The sequence below is a fragment of the Macaca nemestrina genome, chromosome 11, assembly GCF_043159975.1.
Source record: "Macaca nemestrina isolate mMacNem1 chromosome 11, mMacNem.hap1, whole genome shotgun sequence".
In the NCBI taxonomy this organism is placed as follows: Eukaryota; Metazoa; Chordata; class Mammalia; order Primates; family Cercopithecidae; genus Macaca; species Macaca nemestrina.
In genome coordinates this window covers 107,464,288-107,487,797 of record NC_092135.1, presented here as the reverse complement: position 1 = coordinate 107,487,797, position 23,510 = coordinate 107,464,288, and the positions used below count along the sequence as shown (strand labels likewise).

General features: G+C 38.8%; 1 protein-coding gene across 3 annotated transcripts in view; it reads right to left on the bottom strand.

The window, feature by feature from the left end:
* The window catches only part of LOC105481123 (microtubule associated protein 2), a 315,665-nt gene that overhangs the window by 232,668 nt on the left and 59,487 nt on the right, over nt 1–23,510 (bottom strand). For 2 of the 3 annotated variants that reach the window (XM_071073883.1, XM_011740412.3), the window contains one exon: nt 739–788. The exons of the other annotated variant lie outside the window; for it this stretch is intronic. The gene's annotated coding sequence lies outside the window, so the exon portion shown is untranslated. The remainder of the gene's footprint in view (nt 1–738; nt 789–23,510) is intronic. 3 annotated transcript variants of the gene reach the window in all.

Below are 23,510 nucleotides of genomic sequence, written 5' to 3'. Positions count from 1 at the left end.
TTTCCTTTATGTTAATTATTAATCAAAAGCCTATACAAAAAGTTTAGCAACACCTGGCATGTTGTTCTTTTATAAGCAATAAAAGTCTTCATTTCATTCAGTGTTTAGTTGTTTTTTTTTTTAATCTGAATACATGTTCCAAAAAAAAAAATAGAAGGCATAAATAAAATCCCAAGCTTATTGCTGTGAGGGCCTTCTGAGGTTCTGTTATTACTCTAAACTCAGTTAAGCTAGTTTCAAGTCTCAATTAAAGCCAATTAGTGAAAGCACAGAACAAAAGGAATGACATCTTGACACTCTGCTAACTGAAATTTTTTACTGAAAAGTACGTTTTCAACTCTATCCTCTTTAGGAAATACATCCTCGTTGGGTATATAATTGTGGAATTCAAAATGTTTTCCTGCAAATTCAGCAAGCTGACCATTCTTTTAATATTTCTGTTAATTAAACAAATGAATTCGAGTTGGATTTTTTTTTCATTATTTGAAACTCAGGTAGTAGTAAGATGAAATAAATTCAATATTCAAAAACCAAATAAATTATACTAATTAGAAAAACAAACAGTACTCAGGGAACCATGTTTGCTAGTAAGCCAACTCTGAAATATATCCAGGTTTTACTAAATTTCAGCTTTTACCACACATTGCAAGCATATTTTTGATGCAGCTATCTAAAGACCCATGATGCCTTTATTTTATTTCACAGTTTATTCACGATTGACACAAATACAGTACTGACCTTAATTCCAGCCAGAAGTTATAAGATACTTTGGATTAGATCAATAAAATCTAAAAGAAGAAGAGAAAAATACCCAGTAAGTTAAATCAGTTGAACAATCTGGCTTTTTCTTTCACTAACGAGGAAGATCAAATCAGAAGTGACTTGTTCCTCACTCCGTAAAATGCACTGACTGAAACACATCCACACAACGGTTACGTATAATACAACTTTAAGCTTACAAGTACGTTCTACATTTTATTGGAAAAAAACATACATTAAATGCCAAAATTACGTCCTATTTTTATTTTATACTTATTTAAAGTAGAAGTCCTATGCTCATATTCTAAAACAACCAACCAAAAAGAATTTTTAACACATTCTGTTCCTAATATACTACCATTGCTCTTAAGAGATGTTTAATCAAAAATAATAAAACTCATGCATTTTGATCCTGTCATAAGACTGAATGCTTATGTCCCCTCCACCCCAAATTCATATGTTGAGATCCTAGTCCCCCAATGTGATATTTAGAGGTGGGGCCTTTGGAAGGTGATTAGTGCCCCTACAAAAGAGATCCCAGAAATATAAAAAGTGGACTGTGCCTTTATGCATGAGATCACAGAGAGCGCTCTCACACCTTCTGCCTGCCATATGAAGGCGGAGGGAAAAACAGGAAGCAGGACCTCAGCAAAACCAATCTGCTGCTGCCTTGATCTTGAACTTCTCTGCTTCCAGAACTGTGAAAAATACATTTCTGTTCTTTTATGTTAGAAAAGTCTGTACAGACTGACACAGGTCTTTAATCTGATTTAATATGCACAGAGAGTCTGTAGATTTTTAGTCCTGGGTTGACAATCAGTCTAAACCTTTGCTAATGGTAGTAAAGTTCAAATAAGACAATTCCAGTGGTAAACAATCAATCTTTCCATTGGTTTCTTGCACCTAAGCCTTGCTACTAAAATATGCTGAGAAATAAATATGCAGAAAAGCATGTTGTCAAATCAAGGTTTAAAGAAGGTAAACCAGGGACAAAAAAAAAAAAAAAAAAAACTTTGGTGCCAAAAGTCAGCCTGCCTCTTGAACAGATAGTAAACAAAACAACTTCAAACTGACAAAAGAGACTCCACTCGCCATAGGGAGCATCTACGGCAGTCTGTAATTAAAAAGCAAGTTAGGTTCTAGAAGTATGTTTGTGAGTTAATTGGATAGAAAACAGCATATGTTCTTGTACACATTAGAAATGTTTCATTATTAGACTCCTATGCTAAGTCCAAAAACTAAATTAGCCTAAAACTAGTTATTTACTGAAAAGAAGAGTATAAAATAAGACAAAGAAAATACTAGTAAACCACAGAAAATACAACTGAATATGAAATAGTTGATTTTTAATCCTAAGGGCAGGTGTTTAAGAAAAGTAAACTTTGTCCTATAATAACGAAATGATAGGTTGATACATCTGTGGAGATTTTTTTTAAGTATCTGAGGAAATTATAAAGGACATTTAAGATTAATGCCTTCAGTGTATCTATCTTGATTTCAAACAACTGACATTATTTTACTTGGATAAAAATACTATTTTTTGACTATAAAGCCAACAGCTCCCTAACTGTCATGGTGGCCCAGGGCACCATTGTAAACTCTCAGGGGAATGGTAAAATGTTTTCTTTATCTTTTATTTTTTTTGAGACAGGGTCTTATTCTGTCACTTAGTCTGGAGTGCAGGGGTGTGATCATGGCTCACTACAGCCTCAACTTCCCAGGCTCAATCAGTCCTCCCACCTCAGCTTCCATAGTAGCTGGAATTGCAAGCGTGAACCACTCTGCCTAAGTTTGTATTTTTTGAACAGATGCAGTTTCACCACGTCCCCCAGGCTGGTCTCAAACTCCTGAACTCAAGCAATCCACCCACCTTGGCCTCTCAAAGTGCTGGGATTACAGGCAAAAGCCACTGCGCCTGGCCAAAATGTTTTCAATATATGAAAACAAAAACAAAAACAAAAAACCCACAGCAATATCCATTAGGCAGCATAAAAACTATTAACTTAAAGTGGTTTGCGGTTTCAATATTAGATCATGCTACATTCCTCTCAATGATGTTACAGCTTTGCAAGGTTGGGTTTTGATGATGTATGTGATATAAAAGCAAATACTGCATGAAAATCAACATGAAGTAAGAATTACCAAAAACCTTTTTTCCATAAAAAATTAAAGGAAATAAGAATAATAGTGTCCAGTGTGACTGCAAGGTTTGAGGGCTGGGCAGTATTCAACAGGCACAAATCCCATTAGTAAGTGATTGTGGGTTTGCTTTCAAAAACAAAAATAGATTTGCTTTCAATTTATGTGTATTATTTTTTCAAAAGGCTATTAAGTTGTTAGGACTTAAACATATTATGTTATTTAAATGAAACTGTCAGGTACATCTTTTGGTCTAGAGGCACCTTGAAAACAAAATTACTGAGATACTAAGGGTGCCATAAACTGAGAATATTTGGAACATTCCTGTTAAGCATAGTTTCTTATTTGTTTATTTTTTGTTTTGCTCCACAAATTTAAAGAGAAAGCATGAGAAATTTAAAATAAAAATACTAGGAGAGTAAAGGAAAAAAGAGAAAAATATGTTTCTAAAATATGAAGAAAAAATGCTAAGAGAGCAGGAAGGACAGTGATTCAACACACTCAGTGGATGTGTGGCTGGGTTGCATGTGCACTATTGTGTGTGCAAGAGATGGCTAAAACAGAATGTACATAAGAACACTAGGCTATGAAAGACAGAGTGGATACACTGCATATGTGTTCATTTTAATCATATTATCAATCATTATCCCCTAAGAAAAAAGGAGACAGTGGAAAGGGATTGTGATTTAGATCTAAATATTCACTAGGGAAAAAATGATAGCTTGCACAGCAATGCAAATGTACTTAATGCCACAAAACTGAACCATTTAAAATGGTTAAAATATTAAATTGTATGTTACATATATTTTACAATATAAAATAAGTGATGCTGTCATCCTAGGATTTCATGATGTCTCATACAAAAACCTGCTCTATAATCAATAAATGCATACTGAGCAATGAATACCAGGATGATACTGCCACTTAACAACTCTTTAAAAAGAGAAAGTGGTTCACTAGTTGCCTGGAGTCAGGGAAAGTCTAACCTGAACCTGCCCATTTGTTTACTTGCAAGTTTTAGGCCTCAATTTATCATTTGACTATAGCTACTTCTTGCTAATTGCTCTTTGACACAGATCAGCATCCTGATATCTTTAATATTCTTTTAAATAGACTGGATTTCATTTCTTCTACATGCACTCCCAAATATATACCTTCATAGCAAAAACAAAATGATATTGTGGAATTTTTTTTTTTTTAAGTTGAGTTCTATGATACAGGAGCCTGACTTCTTTATGTGTTCCATGATGTGTTTGGAAAGACATTCCAACTTACTTGTCCCTCTTCCAGTGTTCCTCCTCCCCAACACTGGAAGCCCCATCTCCAAGAAAAATCTTCCTTAGTCTCTCTCTCTCTTTTTTTTTTTTTTTTTTGTTTCGGAGACAAGGTCTTGCTCTGTCAACCAGGCTAGAGTGCAGTGGCACGATCTCAGCTCACTGCAATCTCCACCTCCTGGGTTCAAGTGATTCTCCTGCCTCAGTCTCCCGAGTATCTGGGATTACAGGGGCGCGTCACCATGCCCAGCTAGTATTTGCATTTTTTAGTAGAGATAGAGTTTCAATACAGCATGATTCAAAAACCAACTGTATTCAAAATATTAATACTCTTTCAGATATGTGAACTTTGTATTTGAACCCAACGTTTTCAGCACACAAAATATCAATACATATTGTTAAATGAATAAAGGTGCTTACTGTTGTATTTTTTCCAATTCTATGTCAAATTTAAAAAAACAGTTGAAAATACCCTTTGTGGTGAGAATAAGAAAATAAAGTCCCATCCTTGCCTTATATAACTTCCACTGAAAGGACAGTCTCTTCAACAAACTGTGTTAGGTTAAACTGGGTACTACATGCAAAAGAATGAAAATGGACTTTTATCTTACATCATACACAAAAATCAACTCAAAATGGAATGAAAACTTAAATGTAAGACCTGAAACCATAAAACTCCTAGAAGAAAACACAGGGAATAAGCTTATTGACATTGACTTTGCCATGATTTTTTGAATATGACACCAAGAGCTCAGGCATCACAAGCAGAAATAAACAGGTGGGGCAACATCAAACTGTCCACAAAAGGAAACAATAAACAAAATAAAAAGGTAACCTAGACAATGGGAGAAAATATTTGCAAACCATATATCTGATAAGGGGTTCATATCCAAAATATAGGGCTGGGTGTGGGGGCTCATGCCTGTAATCCCAGCAATTTGGGAGGCCAAGGAGGGTGGAGTGCTTGAGTCCAGGAGTTTGAGACCAGTCTGGGCAACATGGAAAAACCTCATCTTTACAAAGAATACAAAAAATTAGCTGGGCATTGTGATGTGCACCTGTTGTCCCAGCTACCCAGGAGGCTGAGGTGGCAGGTTCGATTGAGCCCAGGAGGAAGTCGAGGCTGCAGTGAGCTGTGACTGTGCACTGAACTCCCCCCTGGGCAACAGAGTGAGACCGTGTCTTAAAAAAAAAAGAAAAGAAAAAGAAAAAGAAAATCCAAAATATATAAGGAACACACATGAAACAATATCTCAAAGCAAACAACTAAAAACAACAATTTTAAAATGAGCAAAGGACCCCAAATAGACATTTCCCCAAAGAAGACATGACAATGGCTAACAAGTTTATGAAAAGGTGTTTAGTATCAGAAATCATCAGAGAAATGAAAATAAAAAACCACAATGAAATAGCTATCTCTCACCTGTTAGTATGGCTATCATTAAAAAAATAAAAAAGTAAGTGTTGGATGTGGGGAAAAGGAAAGGGAACATTGTATATTGTTGATGGAAATGTAAATTGGTACAAGCGCTATGGAAAGCAGTATGGAGGTTCTTCAAGAAATTAAAAAGGGAACTACAATTTGATCCAGCAATCCCACTACAGGGAAAATACACAAAGAAAATGAAGTCGGTACCTTGAAGACATATCTGCACTCCTGTGTTCATTGCAGCATTATTCACAATAGCCAAAATATGAAAACAACCGGTGTCCATCAACAGATGAATGGATTAAAAAATTGTGAAATACTATACACAATGGAATATTATTAAGACTTTAAAAGGGAGATCCTGACATTTGCAAAAACAGGAAAACCCTGAAAGGCCTTATGGTAAGTGGAATAAGCCAGACACAGAAAAATACTGCATAATCTCACTTATGTGGAATCTTAAAAAGCTGAACTAATAGAAGCAGAGTAGCATGGTGGTTATCAGGAGGTGGGGAGGTTGGCAAAATGAGGACATGTTGGCCAAAAGATATAAGGTCACAGTTATACAGGATGACTAAACCTGAGGTCTAATGCACAGCATGATGACTATAGTTAATAATATTGTAAGGTATACTGAAAATTTGCTAGAAGAATAGATTTCAGGTATTCTTATTTTTTAAAACAATAACTGTGTGAGGAGACAGACATGTTAATTTGCTTCACTCTAGTAATCAATTCACTGCGTGTATATATATATATATATATATCTCAAAACATCATGTTGTACACCTTAAATATATACAATTTTTATATAAAAATTAGAAACACAGTTCTGAGAGAATAGAGGTATTCATTTTTGACCTGGTGGGCTCAAGCTGTCCTGTGGCTTCTGTTTGTTTGCTTGCTTTTCTTATCTTAAGAAGAACACTTTCATTTGCAGTGCCAGGAGAGCTGCTTTGTAAATGACTCCCTGGAACTTTTTTTCTTCCCCCCAACCAAGCCAGTTATTGAGTAAATAGGCACAGAATTGTGAAGATTGATGTTGCCCCAAGGCTCAGTCCTCACTGTGAACATCTGCCATTTCAAACACACAGGTCAAGAGTTTTCATGTAGTATTTTGCTAAACAATGCCCTAAGCAAAACACAAATAAAATTCTTTTCAATAGGATTTAGCATCTGCTTCCAGGTGGCTTAAGGTATCAGCATACTAAAAGCACCAATTCTCCATCCTCTGTCTCTTTCTCCTCACCTAAAAGGTAAGATAAATGTCAGCAAATAATCTTGAGTTGATTGGTAAAGCTCTTCTTCCCTCCTGCCACATCCCCACCCCAATGAGAAATGACTTCATGCCTCCATATTATTAATCATACTGTGAAGGTCAGATAACATTATAAAGCCTATGTCAAACTAAAATAGGCCTGATTATACCTCACAAGGAGGACAAAATGAAAATAGCAGATAATTTTTAGCTATTGGATTATCAAAGTTAATTGTGAGCTGAAAATTCACAATTTTTATATTTCTTATGCTTCTGCCTTGTTAAAGTTACAGAAATTGTTGCTCCTTAAGTAACACAAAAGTTACTACTGGAGTTACACCTTACAGAAACAAATGTTGGCAATACTGCAGTTATAAGATATTTTAAAAATTCCATTAAAAATGGCAATGTTTTTTATTTGTTTGTAATTCTTGTAATTCTCATATTTTTAAGATATAGAATAGGCTTTTTTGTTTTTTTGTTTTTTCTTTTTTGTTTTTGAGACAGGGTCTCACTTTGTTGTCTCGGCTGGAGTGCATTGGCATGATCATGGCTCACTCCAGTCTCGACCTCCCCAGCCTCAGACGATCCTGCCACCTCAGCCTCCTGAGTTGCTGGGACTACAGGCATGCACCACCATGCCCAACTAATTTTTCTATTTTTTTTGTAGAGATAAGAGTTTCCCTATATTGTACAGGCTGGTCTCAAACTCCTGGGCTCAAGTGATCCACCCTCTGAAATTGCTGAGATTACAGGCATAAGCCACCGTACCCAACTGGGTAGGGTTTTTTGGTTGTTGTTTGTTTGTTTTGTTTTGTTTTTTTTAGCATCATTGGGTATTTTAGGGATCCAGTGTTCTTTAATCTTAAAGAGATCACTTAATTAGAATCTAGTGGGATAAAGGAGGTTGTGAAAAAGCCAAAAAACAAAAAGCCATGATGGAAAAAAAAAATTCCTATTGTCACAAGGAAATACTAACAGAGCTTTTGGGAGATCAATGAAGGGGAGAAAAATCCTGTTATGAAGATAAAGATTCACAGAGGAAGTTGCATTTGAGTTAGTCCTTGAAGGAGGTAAGGAATTTTGATAGGTGGAGATGGAGTGGGAAGGAGACCAATTCAGACAATGGACAGGACACCGCAGAAACAAAGTAACAGAAGAATCAAAGCCCAGGGGGTGTTTGGAAAAATACCTAGCCTGGAGTATGACACACAAGAAGAGCAGTAATTGGATGGAAAGCTAAGTTGGCTCTATATAGGAAGTAATGACCCTGAATGACAATCTGAGGAGGCTATTCAATTAAATATATTTAATTTTGTAGGTGAAAGTGGACCGCTGAAGGTTTTAAATTCAAGAACGGCATAATTAGGAAATTTAATCTGGTAATATTATATAGATGATTGGATCAGAGAGGGGAGTGCTTAAATAAGTATTCATATAAGTGGCTCCTTCAGAAGTCCAGGTGAATGGTAATGAAGACAATTCAGGTGGAGACAGTGTCCATACAAAGGACAGTGTTAAAACTATTGCATGGATATGTGTATTAGTCTGCTGAGACTGTGATATAGTTCTGATGTTTGTCTCCCCCCAAATCTCATGTTGAATTGTATTCCCTATTGCTGGAGGTGGTGCCTGTAGGTAGGTGACTGGATAATGGGGGCAGAGCTCTCATGGCTTGGTGCTGTCTTCAGGATAGTGAGTTCTCACAAGATCCAGTCACTTAAAAGTGTGTGCCACCTTCTCCCGGCATTCTCCCTTTTCTTTTCCTCCCCAACCCCTGTCTCTCTGGCTTGCTCCTGCTTTCACTATGTGAAGTGCCTGCTCCTGCATTGCTCTCCACCATGAGTAAAAGCCCCCTGAAGCCTCCCCAGAAGCTGATGTGGACACTGTGTTTCCTGTATGGATTGCAGAACCATAAGCCTATTGAATTTTTTTTTAATAAATTACCCAATCTTGGGTATTTCTTTATAGCAATGTAAGAACAGCCTAATACTTTGAACTGAAGAGTGGGGTTTGCTATAAAGATACCCAAAAATATGGAAGCAGCTTTGGAACTGCGTAACAAGCTGAGGTTGGAAGAGTCTGGAGGGCTCAGAAGAAGATAGAAAAATGAAGGAAAAAACAAGCGCTTACAGCACCCGAACTATCTTTATAACCCTAACAGGACAACCTCGCTTCCCAACCTCAATCAATATTAACGAGAATAACCCCTTTGGAATTTTTTAGAGACTAGTTACATTATTGCGACCAAAATGCTGATGGTGATATGGACAGCAAAATCCAGGCTGATGAGGTCTGTGATGGAAATGAGGAACTTACTGGGAACTGGGGTAAAGGTCACACGTTTTATGTGTTAGCAAAGAGTTTGGCTGGATTGTGTCCATACCCTAGGGGTCTTTGGAAGTTTGAGCTTCATAGTGACTATACAACGTATCTAGCAGATGCAATTTCTGAGCAGCAATACATTCAATAGGTGGCCCGACTGTTTCTAATAACCTACACTCAGAAGCAGGAGCAAAGAAAAGATTAAGAGTTGGAATTTATATTTAAAAGGGAAGCACAGCATAAAAGTTTGGAAAATTTTCCACCTAACCATGTGGCAGAGAAAGAAAAAGCTTTTTTTGAGAGAGGAATTCAAGCAGGCTGTGGAACAACCAATTGCTAGATAAATTTGCATAACGAAACCCCACCCAGTGCTGATAGCCAAGACAACGGGAAAAAGGCCTTGAAGGCATTTCAGAGACCTTCATGGAAGCCCCTCCCATCATAGGCCCAGAGGCCTAGGAGGGAAGAATGAATATGTGGGCCAGGTCCAGAGCCCCACTGCCTGGCACAGCCTCAGGATACCGTACTGCATTGGAAGCTCTGGGTCCAGACTCTGCTCAAAGGACCCCAGACGCTGTCGTGCCGCTGCTCTGGAGAGCACAAACTGCTGTGTCTTGGCAGCCTCCATGTGTTGTTAAGCCTGCAGGTGCACAAAGTCCAAGAGTGGATGAGGCTTGGCACCTTCCACCTAGTTTTCAAAGGATGTATGGAAAAGCCTGGAAGCCTAGGCAGAAGCCTGCTATAGGGGCAGAGCCCCAACAGAGAACCTCTACTAGGGTAGTGCTAAGGGAAAATGTGAAGTTGGAACCCTCACATCTGGTCTACACTGGGGCACTCCCTAGTAGAGCTGTGAGAAGGGAATCACCACCCTCCAGACCTCAGACCAGCAGCTTGTATCCTGCACCTGGAAAAGCTGCAGGCACTCAACAACCTGTGAGAGCAGCTACGGGGTGTGGGGAGGATGCACCCTGCAAAGCTAAAAGGGCAGAGCTAACCAAGGCCTTAGGAGCCCCCTCATTGTACCAGTGTGCTGTGGATGTGAGGCATGCAGTCAAAAGACATTATTTTGGAGCTTTAAAGTTCAATGACTGCCCCTGCTAGGTTTTGAACTTGCATGGGGCTTTTAGCTCCTCTCTTTTGGCCAATTTCTTCCTTTTGGAATATCAGTGTTTACCCAGTGCCTATACCCCCATTGTATATTGGGAATAAATAACTCTTTTTGATTTTACAGGCTTGTAGATTGAAGGGATTTGCCTTATTTCAAATGAGGTTTTAGACTTTGGACTTTTGAATTAATGCTGGAATGAGTTAAGACATTGGGGGACCATTGGGAAAGCATGACTGTATTTTTCAATGTGAGAAGGACATGAGATTTGGAAAAGGCCAGGTGCAGGATTATATAGTTTTCATATTTGTCCCCACCCAATTCTCACGTTGAATTGTAATCCCCAGTGCTGGAGGTGGGGCCTAGTAGAAGGGGTTCAGATCATGGAGGTGATCCCTCATGGCTTGGTGCTGTTTTGTAATAGTGAGTTCTCATGAGATCTGGTCATTTAAGAGAGTGTGGCACCTCCCATTCTACTCTCTCTTTAGCTCTCGTTCTCTCCATTGCATGTTCCTGCTTTGACTATGTGAAGTGTCCACTCCGGCTTTGCTTTCTGCCAGGAGAAAAAGCTCCCTGAGTCCTCCCCAGAAGCTGATGCCAGCACTATGTTTCCTGTATAGCCTGCAGAACTGTGAGCCAATTAAACCCCGTTTCTTTGTAACTTAACCAGTCCCATGTATTTATTTACAGCAATGCAAGAGAATGGCCTAATATAGTCTAACATAATAAAATGCCCTAGACTATGTGGCTTACACAACAGAAATTTACTTTTTCACACAGTTCTGGAGGTTGGAAGGGTGAGATCAAGTGCCAACATGGTCAGGTTCTGGTGAGAGCTATCTTCCTGGCTTGTAGAAAGCCACATTCTCACTATGTCCTCACACGGTGGAGAAAGACAGACATGAAGATGGGTGGGGAAATTTAAAGAACCCTCTTTTCCTCTTCTTATGAAGAGGAACCCTACTGGATTAGGGCCCCACTGTCATGACTTTGTTTAACCTTAATTATCTGCTACAGGTCCTATTTTTAAACAGTCACACTGGCACTTAGAACTTCAACATATGACTGGGGTGGGGCACAACTCAGTCCATAATAGTATTTACAGTCCATACAGAATTTAGGGATTAAAGCCAGGCATGGTGGCTCACACCTCTAATGCCAGCACTTTGGGAGACCAAGGCAGAGGACTGCTTGAGGTCAGGAGTTTGAGACCAGCATAAGTGACATAGAGAGACCACTACAAAAACAATTTTTTTTTTTTTTTTTTTTTTTACATTAGCCAGACATGGTAGTGCATACCTGTAGTCCCAGCTACTGGGGAGGCTGAAGCCAGAGGCATATGAGGTTACAGTGAGCTATGATTGCACCACTGAAATCCCACCCTTGGCAACAGAGTCCCTGTCTCACACGCACAAAAAAAGAATTTAAGGATTGATTGGCCAGGAAAGGCACAGGATGAAGAAAGGAGCCAAGAGAATTTTGAGAGTGTAAGAAAAACAGACTCCCAGGACATTCTTAGAAACAGGAAAGCCTGAAGGGAGATCAGGTTGCTGGGTAAAAGTAGAGGATAATGGGCTTTATTAGACATATTAAGTGTGAGTTTCTGGCAGAATAATAAAGGAAAGGCAACTGACCTATTCATGGAGGGTATGATTTTATGTGATATGCAAATGAATAAAAACTTAGTATTTAAACAAAACAATAAAGAAGTTAAATTTTTGGTGATGTAATTAGGCAAAATATATCAATATAGGGTTGAAGGGTCAGAGGTACATGTTCCAAAACATAGAATTAAGTTGTCTAGACAGCTCATATTATTGTATATTTAATCACACTTTGCCTTGACAGGTACATATAACATTAATACAGTGCTGGCTATGTGTAAGCCCATATTGTTCTTAATGAATGCCATATCCTGCCTGCCCAGACTGTGGGTTGCTCTGGGTCAGTGACCCAGCAAATCTATGTTTGTATTCCAAGCACTTAGTGTGGTATACGGCACAAAGTCAGGAATCTATAAATGTGGAATGACTCACTCCCCAGAAAAAGAGGCTGAGTCATGAGCACTCCAACTAATTTCACCTCTAGACATTGTATTATTCATATAAAACAACATCGTAGGAAGCGAGGCACGAGGTATGGCTCTTAATGGAATGTTCTGTACTCTGACATGTTTGCTGTAGCTGCCATAACAATGGCTGGAAATGAAAGTTAAGGCTAAAGAAGGTCAGTTACATGCTGGGAAATTGGAACTACTTCACCCATTTGCTGTCACCACACTGAACATAAAATGATTAGGTTATGCAGCAACTAGAAATAAATGAGTATCAATTGAAAATGAAGAACTTTCAAATGTCTAAATCACAGAATTTGTTTTATGAAGGCTAGAATACCATTCTAATACAAAACAACAAGAATTATAGGAAATGAGCATTAAGTATTTAATATAACTCAACCATTCTACAAAGTTTGTCAGATGAATTACTGAGTTAATCTTCACAAAGACGAAACACAGCAAACACTATTTTTATTCCCAGGAGAAAACTAAGCTTATAAAGATTGAATATCCAATATCTCTGTTTGTTAGTTTTCCTTCTGACAGTCAGGTCCCTCTTCTGCAGGTCGGCTGAGTTTGCTGGAGGTCCACACCAGACCCTCTTTGCCTAGGTATCACCAGTGGAGGCTGCAGGACAGTAAAGATTGCTGACTGCTCCTTCCTCTGGAAGTTTTGTCCCAGAGAGACACCCACCAGATGCCAGCCGGAGCTCTCCTGTATGAGGTGTCTGTTGTCCACTGCTGGGAGGTATATCCCCTTTAGGAGGCACAGGGGTCAGGGACCCACCTGAGGAGGCAATCTGTTCCTTAGCAGAGCTTGAGCACTGTGCTGGGAGATTCGCTGCTCTCTTCAGAGCTGGCAGGCAGGAATGTTTAAGTCGGCTGAAGCTGTACCCACATCCACCCCTTCCCCCAGGTGCTCTGTCGCAGGGAGATGGGAGTTTTATCTATAAGCCCCTGACTGGGGCTGCTGCCTTTCTTTCAGTGATGCCCTGCCCAGAGAGGAGGAATCTAGAAAGGCAGTCTGGCTACAGCAGCTTTGCAATGCTGTGGTGGGCTCCGCCCAGTCCAAATTTCTGGGCAGCTTTGTTTACCAATGTCTTTTATTAAGACAAAGAAATAATAAAAATCACAGATAAAGTGGAATATATACATATATATGGATATATGGCCAGCATATATTATTTTTTCATCTTTTGTTTTTAAGTTTAGAGCACTGATAGATTTTCCTACCTATATAATTCTCTAAGGAGTTCTGGCATGTTCAAATTCAGGCAGAAACAATAGGGGAAAACGTGCTTTGAAGAAACTTTAAAACCAATGATAAATTTTTGAAATGAAAATATCTCAATCTCTTATAGTTCTTTCTCTAAGTGTTTTCAGTGGGGCAAAAACTTTGGAAGATGGCAGTATTTATTTATTTGCTTTTAAAAATGAAAGCAAGTCTTTTAAGAAAGTAAAGGAATAAAGAATGGCTCCTCAATAGGCAGAGCAGCCCTGAGGGCTGTTGGTTTTCCATTTTTATGGTTATTTCTCAATTATATCCTAACAAGGGGTAAATTATTCATGCCTCCCCTTTTTAGACCCTATAGGGTAACTTCATGACATTGCCATCGGATTTGTAAACTGTCATGGCACTGGTAGGACTATAGCAGTGATCATGATCAAAGGTCACTCTCATCACCATCTTGGTTTTGGCGGGATTTAGCTGTTTTTTTTTTTTTTTTTTTTAAATTATACTTTAAGTTTTGGGATACCTGGGCAGAACATGCAGGTTTGTTACACAGGTATACATGGGCCATGGTGGTTTGCTGCACCCATCAAATCGTCATCCACATTAGGTATTTCTCCTAATGGCATCCCTCTCCTTGCCTACCACCTCCCTGACAGGGCACAGTATGTGATTTTCCCTGCCCTGTGCCCATGTTCTCATTGTTCAGCTCTCACTTATGAGTGAGAATATGTGGTGCTTGGTTTTCTGTTCCTGTGTTAAGTTTGCTGAGAATGATGGTTTCCAGCTTCATCCATGACCCTGCAAAGGACATGAACTCATTATTTTTATGACTGCATAGTATTCCATGGTGTATATATGCCAAATTTTCTTTATCCAGTCTAACATTGATGGGCATTTGGGTTGGTTCCAAGTCTTTGTTATTGTGAAGAGTGCTGCAATAAACATACATGTGCATGTGTCTTTAAAGTAGAATGATTTATAATCCTTTGGGTATATACTCAGTATAGGATTGCTGGGTCAAATGGTATTTCTGGTTCTAGATCACTAAGGAATCACCACACTGTCTTCCACAATGGTTGAACTAATTTACACTCCCACCAACAGTGTAAAAGCATTCCTATTTCTCTACATCCTCTCCAGCATCTGTTGTTTCCTGACTTTTTAATGATCGCCATTCTAACTGGTGTGAGTTGGTATCTCATTGTGGTTTTGATTTGCTTTTCTCTAACGACCAGCGATGATGAGCTTTTCTTCATATGTTTGTTGGCAACATAAATGTCTTACTTTGAGAAGTGTCTGTTCATATCCTTGCCCACTTTTTGGTGGGCTTATTTTTTTCTTGTGAATTTGTTTAAGCTCCTTGTACATTTTGGACATTAGCCTTTTGTCAGATGGACAGATTGAAAAAATTTTCTCCCATTCTGTAGGTTGCCTCTTCACTCTAATGATAGTTTCTTTTGCTGTGCAGAAGCTCTTTAGTTTCATTAGATCCCATTTGTCAATTTTGGCTTTTGTTGTCATTGCTTTTGTTGTTTTAGTCATGAAGCCTTTGCCCATGCCTATGTCCTGAATGGTACTGCCTAGGTTTTCTTCTAGGATTTTTATGGTTTTAGGTCTTATGTTTAAATCTTCAATCCATCTTGCATTAATTTTTGCATACAGTGTAAGGAAGGGGTCCAGTTTTCTGCATATGGCTAGCCAGTCTTCCTAACACCATTTATTAAATGGGGAATCCTTTCCCCATTTCTTGTTTTTGTCAGGTTTGTCAAAGATCAGGTGGTTGTAGATGTGTGGCATTATTTCTGAGGCCTCTATTCTGTTCCATTGGTCTGTGTATCTGTTTTGATACCAGTACCATGACATTTTGGTTAATGTAGCCCTGTAGTATAGTTTGAAGTCAGGTAGCATGATGCCTCCAGCTTTGTTCTTTTTGCTTAGGATTGTCTTGGCTATATGGGATCTTTTTTGGTTCCATATGAAACTTAAAGTAGTTTTTTCTAATTCTGTGAAGAAAGTCAATGGTAGCTTAATGGGAATAGCATTGAATCTATACATTTCTTTGGGCAGTATGGCCATTTTCACGATATTGATTCTTCCTATCCATCAGCATGGAATGTTTTTCCATTTGTGTGTGTCCTCTCCTATTTCCTTGAGCAGTGGTTTGTAGTTCTCCTTGAAGAGGTTCTTCATATCCCTTGTAAGTTGTATTCCTAGGTACTTTTTTCTCTTTATAGCAATTGTGAATGGGAGTTTGCTCAAAATGTGGCTGTCTGTCTATTATTGGTGTATAGGAATGCCTGTGATTTTTGCACATTAATTTTGTATCCTGAGACTTTCCTGAAGTTGCTTAAGGATATTTTGGGTCTGATGATGGGGTTTTCTAAATACAGAATTATGTCATCTGCAAACAGAGGTAATTTGACTTCCTCTATTCTTATGTGAATAACCTTTATTTCTTTCTCTTGCCTGATTGCTGTGGCCAGAACTTCCACTACTACGTTAAACAGGAGTGGTGAGAGAGGGCATCCTTTACTTGTGCCAGTTTTCAAATGGAATACTTCCAGCTTTTGCCCATTCAGTGTGATACTGGTTGTGGGTTTGCCATAAATAGCTCTTATTATTTTGAGATATGTTCCATCAGTACCTAGTTTATTGAGTGTTTTTAGCACAAAGGGGTTTTGAATTTTATCAAAGACCTTTTCTGCATCCATTGAGATAATCATGTGTTTTTTGTCATTGGTTTTGTTTATGTGATGGATTACGTTTATTGATGTGCACATGTTGAACCAGCCTTGCATTCCAGGGATGAAGCCGACTTGATCATGGTTGATAAGTTTTTGATGTGCTGCTGGATTCCGTTTGCCAGTATTTTATTGAGGATTTTTGCATTGATGTTCATCAGGGATATTGGGCTGAAATTTTCTTTTTTAGTTGTGTCTCTGCCAGGTTTTGGTATCAGGATGATGCTGGCCTCATAAAATGAGTTAGTGAGGAGTCCCTCTTTTTCTATTGTTTGGAATAGTTTCAGAATGAATAGTACCAGCTCCTCTTTGTACCTCTGGTAGAAGTCGGCTGTGAATCCATCTGATCCTGGGCTTTTTTTGGTTGGTAGGGTATTAATTACTGCCTCAATTTCAGAACTTGTTATTGATCTATTCAGGGATTCAACTTCTTCCTGGTTTAGTCTTGTGAGGGTGTATGTGTCCAGGAATGTATCCATTTCTTTTAGATTATCTAGTTTATTTGTGTAGAGGTGTTTTAAAGTATTCTCTGATGGTAGTTTGTATTTCTGTGGGATTGGGGGTGATCTCCCCTTTATCAATTTTTATTGTGTCTATTAGATTCTTCTTTCTTCTTTATTAGTCTGGCTAGTGGTCTATGTAGTTTGTTAATCTTTTCAAAACACCAGCTCCTGGATTCATTGATTTTTTGAAGGGTGTTTCATGTCTCTATCACCTTCAGTTCTGCTCTGATCTTAGTTATTTATCTTCTGTTAGCTTTTGAATTTGTTTGTCCTTGCTTCTCCAGTTCTTTTAATTGTGATGTTAAGGTGTCAATTTTAGATCTTTCCCACTTTGTCCTGTGGGCATTTAGTGCTATAAATTTCCCTCTAAACACTGCTTTAGCTGTGTCTCAGAGATTCTGGTACCTTGTGTCTTTGTTCTCATTAGTTTCAAAGAACTTATTGATTTCTGCCTTAATTTTGTTACTTATCCAGCAGTCATTTAGGAGCAGATTGTTCAGTTTCCATGTAGTTGTGCAGTTTTGTGTGAGTTTCTTAATCCTGAGTTCTAATCTGTGCTGGGAGATCTGCTGCTTTCTTCAGAGCTGGCAGGCAGGAGTGTTTAAGTCTGTTGAAGCTGTAGCCACATCCACCCCTTTCCCCAGGTGCTCTGTTGCAGGGAGAAGGGAGTTTTATCTATAAGCCCCTGACTGGGGCTGGTGCCTTTCTTTCAGAGATGCCCTGGCCAGAAAGGAGGAATCTAGAGAGGCAGTCTGGCTACAGCGGCTTTGCGGTAGCTTTGCCGGGCAGCTTTGTTTACACTGTGAGGGGAAAGCCACCTATTCAAACCTCAGTTACAGCAGACGCCCCTCCCCGCCCCAAGCTCGAGAGCCCCAGGTCGACTTCAGACTGCTGTGCTGGCAGCAAGAATTTCAAGCCAGTGGATCTTAGCTTGCTGGGTTCTGTGGGGGTGGGATCCACTGAGCTAGACCACTTGGCTCCCTGGCTTCAGCCCTCTTTCCAGGGGAGTGAATGGTTCTGTCTCACTGGCCTTCCAGGTGCCACTGGGGTATGAAGAAAAAACTCCTGCAGCTAGTCTGGTGTCTGCCCAAACAGCCATCCAGTTTCATGCTTGAAACCCAGGCCTTTGTGGTGTAGGCACTCGAGGGAACCTCCTGGTCTACAGGTTGCAAAGACCATGGGAAAAGCGTTGTATGTGGGCCAGATAGCTCTGTCTCTCATGGTACAGTCCCTCAGGGCTTCCCTTGGCTAGAGGAAGGAGTTCCCCGACCCTTTGTGCTTCCCCTACTCTGCTTCCGCTCACACTCCATGGGCTGCACTCACCATCTAACCAGTCCCATTGAGATGAACCGGGTACCTCACTTGGAAATGCAGAAATCACACACCTTCTGCATTGGTCTCTCTCAGAGCTGCACACCAGAGCTGTTCCTATTCGGCCATCTTGCCCAGGACTCCAGCAATATTTATTTTTTAAATAAACTTGTTGCCATTACCTCAAAAATGTACGGCAAAAAATTTTTACATATTCCCAACCAAGGTCCTTTTGTTTTTCCTTATTTTTACTTTTTATTTTATCAATGTTAGGTATATAAATAGTTTAAGAGGCTACCCTATTCAAGGGTTATAAAAACAGCAATAAGATGTATGAGTTATTTGAAAGTTAAAATGTATCTGAATAACACTGTATTTATGTGGATAATGAAGTAACAGAGTTCAGTGATGAACCTGCAAAAGCCCCTAAGCTTATTTTTATCCATTTATTCAAATTATTCATCTTCAAAGTCTGCGTTTTTCCTTGAAATGCTTTTATGGTTAACTGAATGCATTATTAATTATTTGTTGAAAAGCTTTCATGAAACATCTTCTTATTAATACTCAGATTTGCAACTGAGCTTTGTAAACATGTAGGATATACCTGAGGCACATGTCAGGCAGGCAGCTGTGTCTACCATTGGGGTGCTTTTAAAATTAATACCGCAACCTAGATTGTCTCCAATTTGGAAAGTACGCATCCTCCTATCCCTACCAAAGCATCATTTTGTCATCCGAGTGAAAACTGAATTTCAAAGGAATGTACAGCTATAGGCAATCCTTAACAATAAAGTAAATCTGTTCCCCAAAGCTCTAATTTCCTGAAAACTTTGGCAATGCACTACTAATAAGCAAATACGGAGCATTCCACAGATTTCTGGACCCACATCTCTGAGTCACCGGCTTCCTCTTGGGTGAGTCCAGGTGTATTTAACTCCTTCTGTGTTGCTGTTATAACTAAAGTCCTGCATAATTTAATGAATAAAATTAAATAAATATTTACATTTAATTTTTTATTTATTAAATAAATTTAATAAATAAAATAAAATAAATAAAATTGCAAATCCCCAAAAGAGGTATATGAGAATTGACTTCAGACCTATCTATTATAAAGAATATTTTCATCCATTTTAATATTATTATTGCATTTCATGTTACATACAAGGGACCAAAAACAGTCAGAATTCTGATGGAATCTATACACTACAAAAGGAAATCCCATGTCTGGAATAAATGTAGCTGCAGCAAAAGTTAGGGTTTCCCATAAGTTTGAAAATATTAATCTATGACACAGATCTGCTGTTAATCCCTCTTACATATTAAGTACTTCGCCAGATTCCATTATCTTTCAACTGTACTAATCAAGAGTTAATGCTTTAATTTTCCCGCAAAGTAGCACTGGAGCAGAAAGTATTATATTGGAATGAAAATGGCTTAAATCAACTTACATTTTCCCCTATAATTCACATATAAACAATCTTATATTTGTAATTTTTCAATAACATATTAAGTAATATTTTGCTTAAATAACAAGCAAAACATTATAAATGATGGTTAAATTTCTAATCTGGCCAATTTCATTTTTAGTATAATTGAAGTGGTGCTGAACACCTAAATAGAATGTTTACAGCCTGACTGTGAACCGAGACATACCTGCATCTTTATTCTACTGTAAGAAAGTTTTCCCTTGGCCGGGCGTGGTGGCTCATGCCTGTAATCCCAGCACTTTGGGAGGCTGAGGCGGGCAGATCACGAGGTCAGGAGATCAAGACCATCCTGGTCAATATGGAGAAACCCTGTCTCTACTAAAATACAAAAATTAGCTGGGCACGGTGGCACACTCCTGTAGTCCCAGCTACTCAGGAGGCTAAAGCAGGGGAATCGCTTGAACCTGGGAGGCGGAGGTTGCAATGAGCTGAAATCGCGCCACTGCACTCCAGCCTGGCAACAGAGCAAGACTCCATCTCAAAAATAAAAAATAAAATAAAAACAAATTTCCCAAGCAAATAGAATATACGAGGGAGTTAGTTATTCATTCTTTTAACTAATGTTTTTTGAAGACGTGCTTCAGGGCAAGGCAGACCCTTTTCTAGGAACTGAGATATAATGGTGGTGAAGAAGTTGTCAACAAGGTTCCTGCACTTTTGAAGCTTACATTCCTAAAGTGGAACACAAATACTTAAGAGAACGATGACTGCTATCAAGAAGATAAAACAGGGTATGAGGTTAGAGAATGAATGGTAGTTGGGAGTTTTCTCCATCCCAATTTAAGCAACAAGAAAGAAGCAGAAGTTGAAAAGACATTTATCATAGCAAGAAAGCTAGGTCCTAACCTTCTGCCCTTTCAGAAGGGAACATTTTGAATGAACGGATCCCTGATCTACAACTGTCCAGAAACAGATTAATCATAGGAGTGTTACGTTAGAAAGTGCAAATGACAAATTCATGTGAATTTTGAATGTGCACAAAAATATTTGGAGACTAGTGTGGGGTTACAGCAGCAGTGTTGGTGCCAACACTAAAACTAACAGCTTATATCTGTTCGTCTTCTAGTTTTTCCACATATAAAGTCTTGCTTAGTTCTGCAAGCAAACATATATCTCTGTTGGTCTAGATTTATCCGGTTCTGATTCATCAGTGTGAACACCTGCTTCCCAATGACAGGTAATCTTTGGTAATGGGCTATCCTCAATTGTTTGCTTGACAAAGTGTCAAATGTCATGCAGAAGAAAACAATTCAGAAATAAAGGAAAAGAAATGACCTAAATTTTGAAATCCTCATTCAATAAAATGTTTTCAATAATAACATGTATTTTATTTCCAAACTTCTGACACAATAAAAAAAAGTTATAGGAGGTGGGATTTATAATCCACCCCTAATGAATTGATTAACTCTTCTTGTTTGAGCCAAGCACAAAATTATTTAAAATACAGTACTGATTAAATTCCTGTTGGTACATAAATCCTCAGTTAACAGAGAGGGAAATAAGCTTTGACAGCAGTCAGGTGCCACCAAAACACTGCCCAATGTGACTCACACGAGGACAGTCAGAATCAGTCTGTACAGCAGGTTAGCCCATCACTTCCAGGAGGACTCAGCACTTGATGAATCTAGTGCCACAGCAAGGAAACTATAGACATGCTCCAGCAGTTACAGAAAGTTAACAGGCCTCTCCTTGTCTGTAATGAGCAGCCCAATTACTAACTTCTGTTGTGTGTCTGCCACAGTTGCAGACATGGTGCACAACTGCCATCGCGTTTCCATCGGCCCGATTTCAGTGTGCCTTTGGGATCAGGGATAACACATTTAAGTTCTTTAAGAAGATTTCTTTTTTCACTATTGCTAACAGTTGCCAATGGACATTTAAATAATTGAGGAGGCCTTATTTTCTAGAGAATCTCAAATCAAGAAGGCCAGGTTATTTAAAAGGCAGAATAAAAGCACAAAATAAGTATTTGCTGAGTTGCAGTAATTTGCCCCCAAGCAAAATCACTGAGAAAGAGGTGTTTTTGTTTGTTTGTTTGTTTGTTTTGAGACTCCTCTTTCTCTGTTGTCCAGGCTAGAGTGCAATGTTGAAGTCTCGGCTCACTGCAACCTCCACCTCCCGGGTTCAAGCGATTCTCCTGCCTCAGCCTCCTGAGTAACTGGGAACACAGGCACCCGCAACGGTGCCAGGCTAATGTTTGTATTTTTAGTAGAGATGAGGTTTCATCATCTTGGCCAGGCTGGTCTCGAACTCCTGACCTAGTGATTGACCCACCTCAGCCTCCCAAAGTGCTGGGATTACAGGCGTGAGCCACTGCGCCTGGCCATCAGATACATTTTCTTTGACTTCCTGGTAGTGAAATATAAACCACTGAACACCTATCACTAAACGTTCAGTGCTGTAAAAAGTCAGTCTGTGCCTTTCTGCTGCACTCAGGGGGAAGTCAATTTCCTAAGTCAACACAAATAGCCCTCACAAAAGTTAAAAATCTTTTTTTTCAAATGCAAATGCATTTTCTTTATATTGGTCTTAGAAGAAATAGAGGAGGTAAAGATTTTTACCTCTGTTTAAAAAAGGAATCAAGCTTAAGGAAATTTAGGAATGTTCTAGGGTTGTCTAACATATCAGAAGTTCAATGAGATCCAGCTCCCAGCTACCTGCAGGGATGATAACCTGGGTAAAGCTAAGGGAACAGGCAGAAAATGGATTCAAATCAATCCTCTGGAAGGGCTCTGAAGCCTCTAAGAAAATTTCTTCCAGCTGTCACCCACCTTTCCTGGCTCCATGTGTTCCATTTTATCTTCCCCATGATGAAAGGATGGATAAAAGTAAATGGTGTGTGCTCTCTTAAGGCAAAAGATGCTCATGTGACTTGAAAATTTTTCCAAAGACTACCACAAACTCTGGCATTGTCATAAGCAAAACTGAACAGTAAATTATTACACTTTTGCCTCCAATTTCAAAAATCGTTTTTTTTTTGGTAGATAAACGAGACCTACAATAGGTAGTCTGTACCGACAAAATACAATAAGGAATTTAAAAACAGCTTTAAAAAATTAAATTATAAATTCTTTAAGAGATGGAGTCTCGCTTCATCAGCCAGGCTGGTGTGTCGTGGCACAATCATAGCTTAGTGCAGCCTCAAACTCATAGGCTCAAGGGATCCTCCAGCCTCAGCTTCTTGACTAGCTGGGTCTACAGGCACAGGCCACCATCCCTGGCTAATTTGTTTTATTTTTCTAGAGACAAGGTCTTACTGTGTTGCCCAGGCTAAACACCTTTTTTTAAACAAAGGAGTAACTGTAACATTGAATCTAGGTATCAGGACCAGTAATAAAATAAACATTAAAACAAGGTATACTTTATAATGCTCACATTCTTCTCTTTGATCAACATGTATTACAGCCAATAATAAAAGTATAAGCAAACATAATTTGTTCTCTGTGGTGGCTGCACAAAATTCACATTAAGAAAATATTTTTAAAAGGAGAATTTCAGATCATGTTTACAGTCATTACCGCTGTATGAATAATCTAGACTTAGCAAAGCCCTGAGGACAATTTCAGAACTTTAGTTCTAAACTCAGCGCTTTGTTAACATAAAATGTCATGTTCTAAAAAAGATACTAAAATCTACATCTCCCTAATCAATAGGACAGCTGTAGGAATGACAAGATAAAATGCAGTATGTTTAAGGCAGTAATATTTCATAAAACAGGCAATGATTCTGTAAAATGCAGATAGTTCATTTAAACAGACCACTATCATGTAGTATATTAGTATTTAGCTTTATTTACTACAAATATTGTTTAATCTTATAGAAACAGGCAAAAATTCAAGGTAGCTGGTAGAATGGAAAGAGCCCAGGCCATGTGTTTGAATCCTAAGACT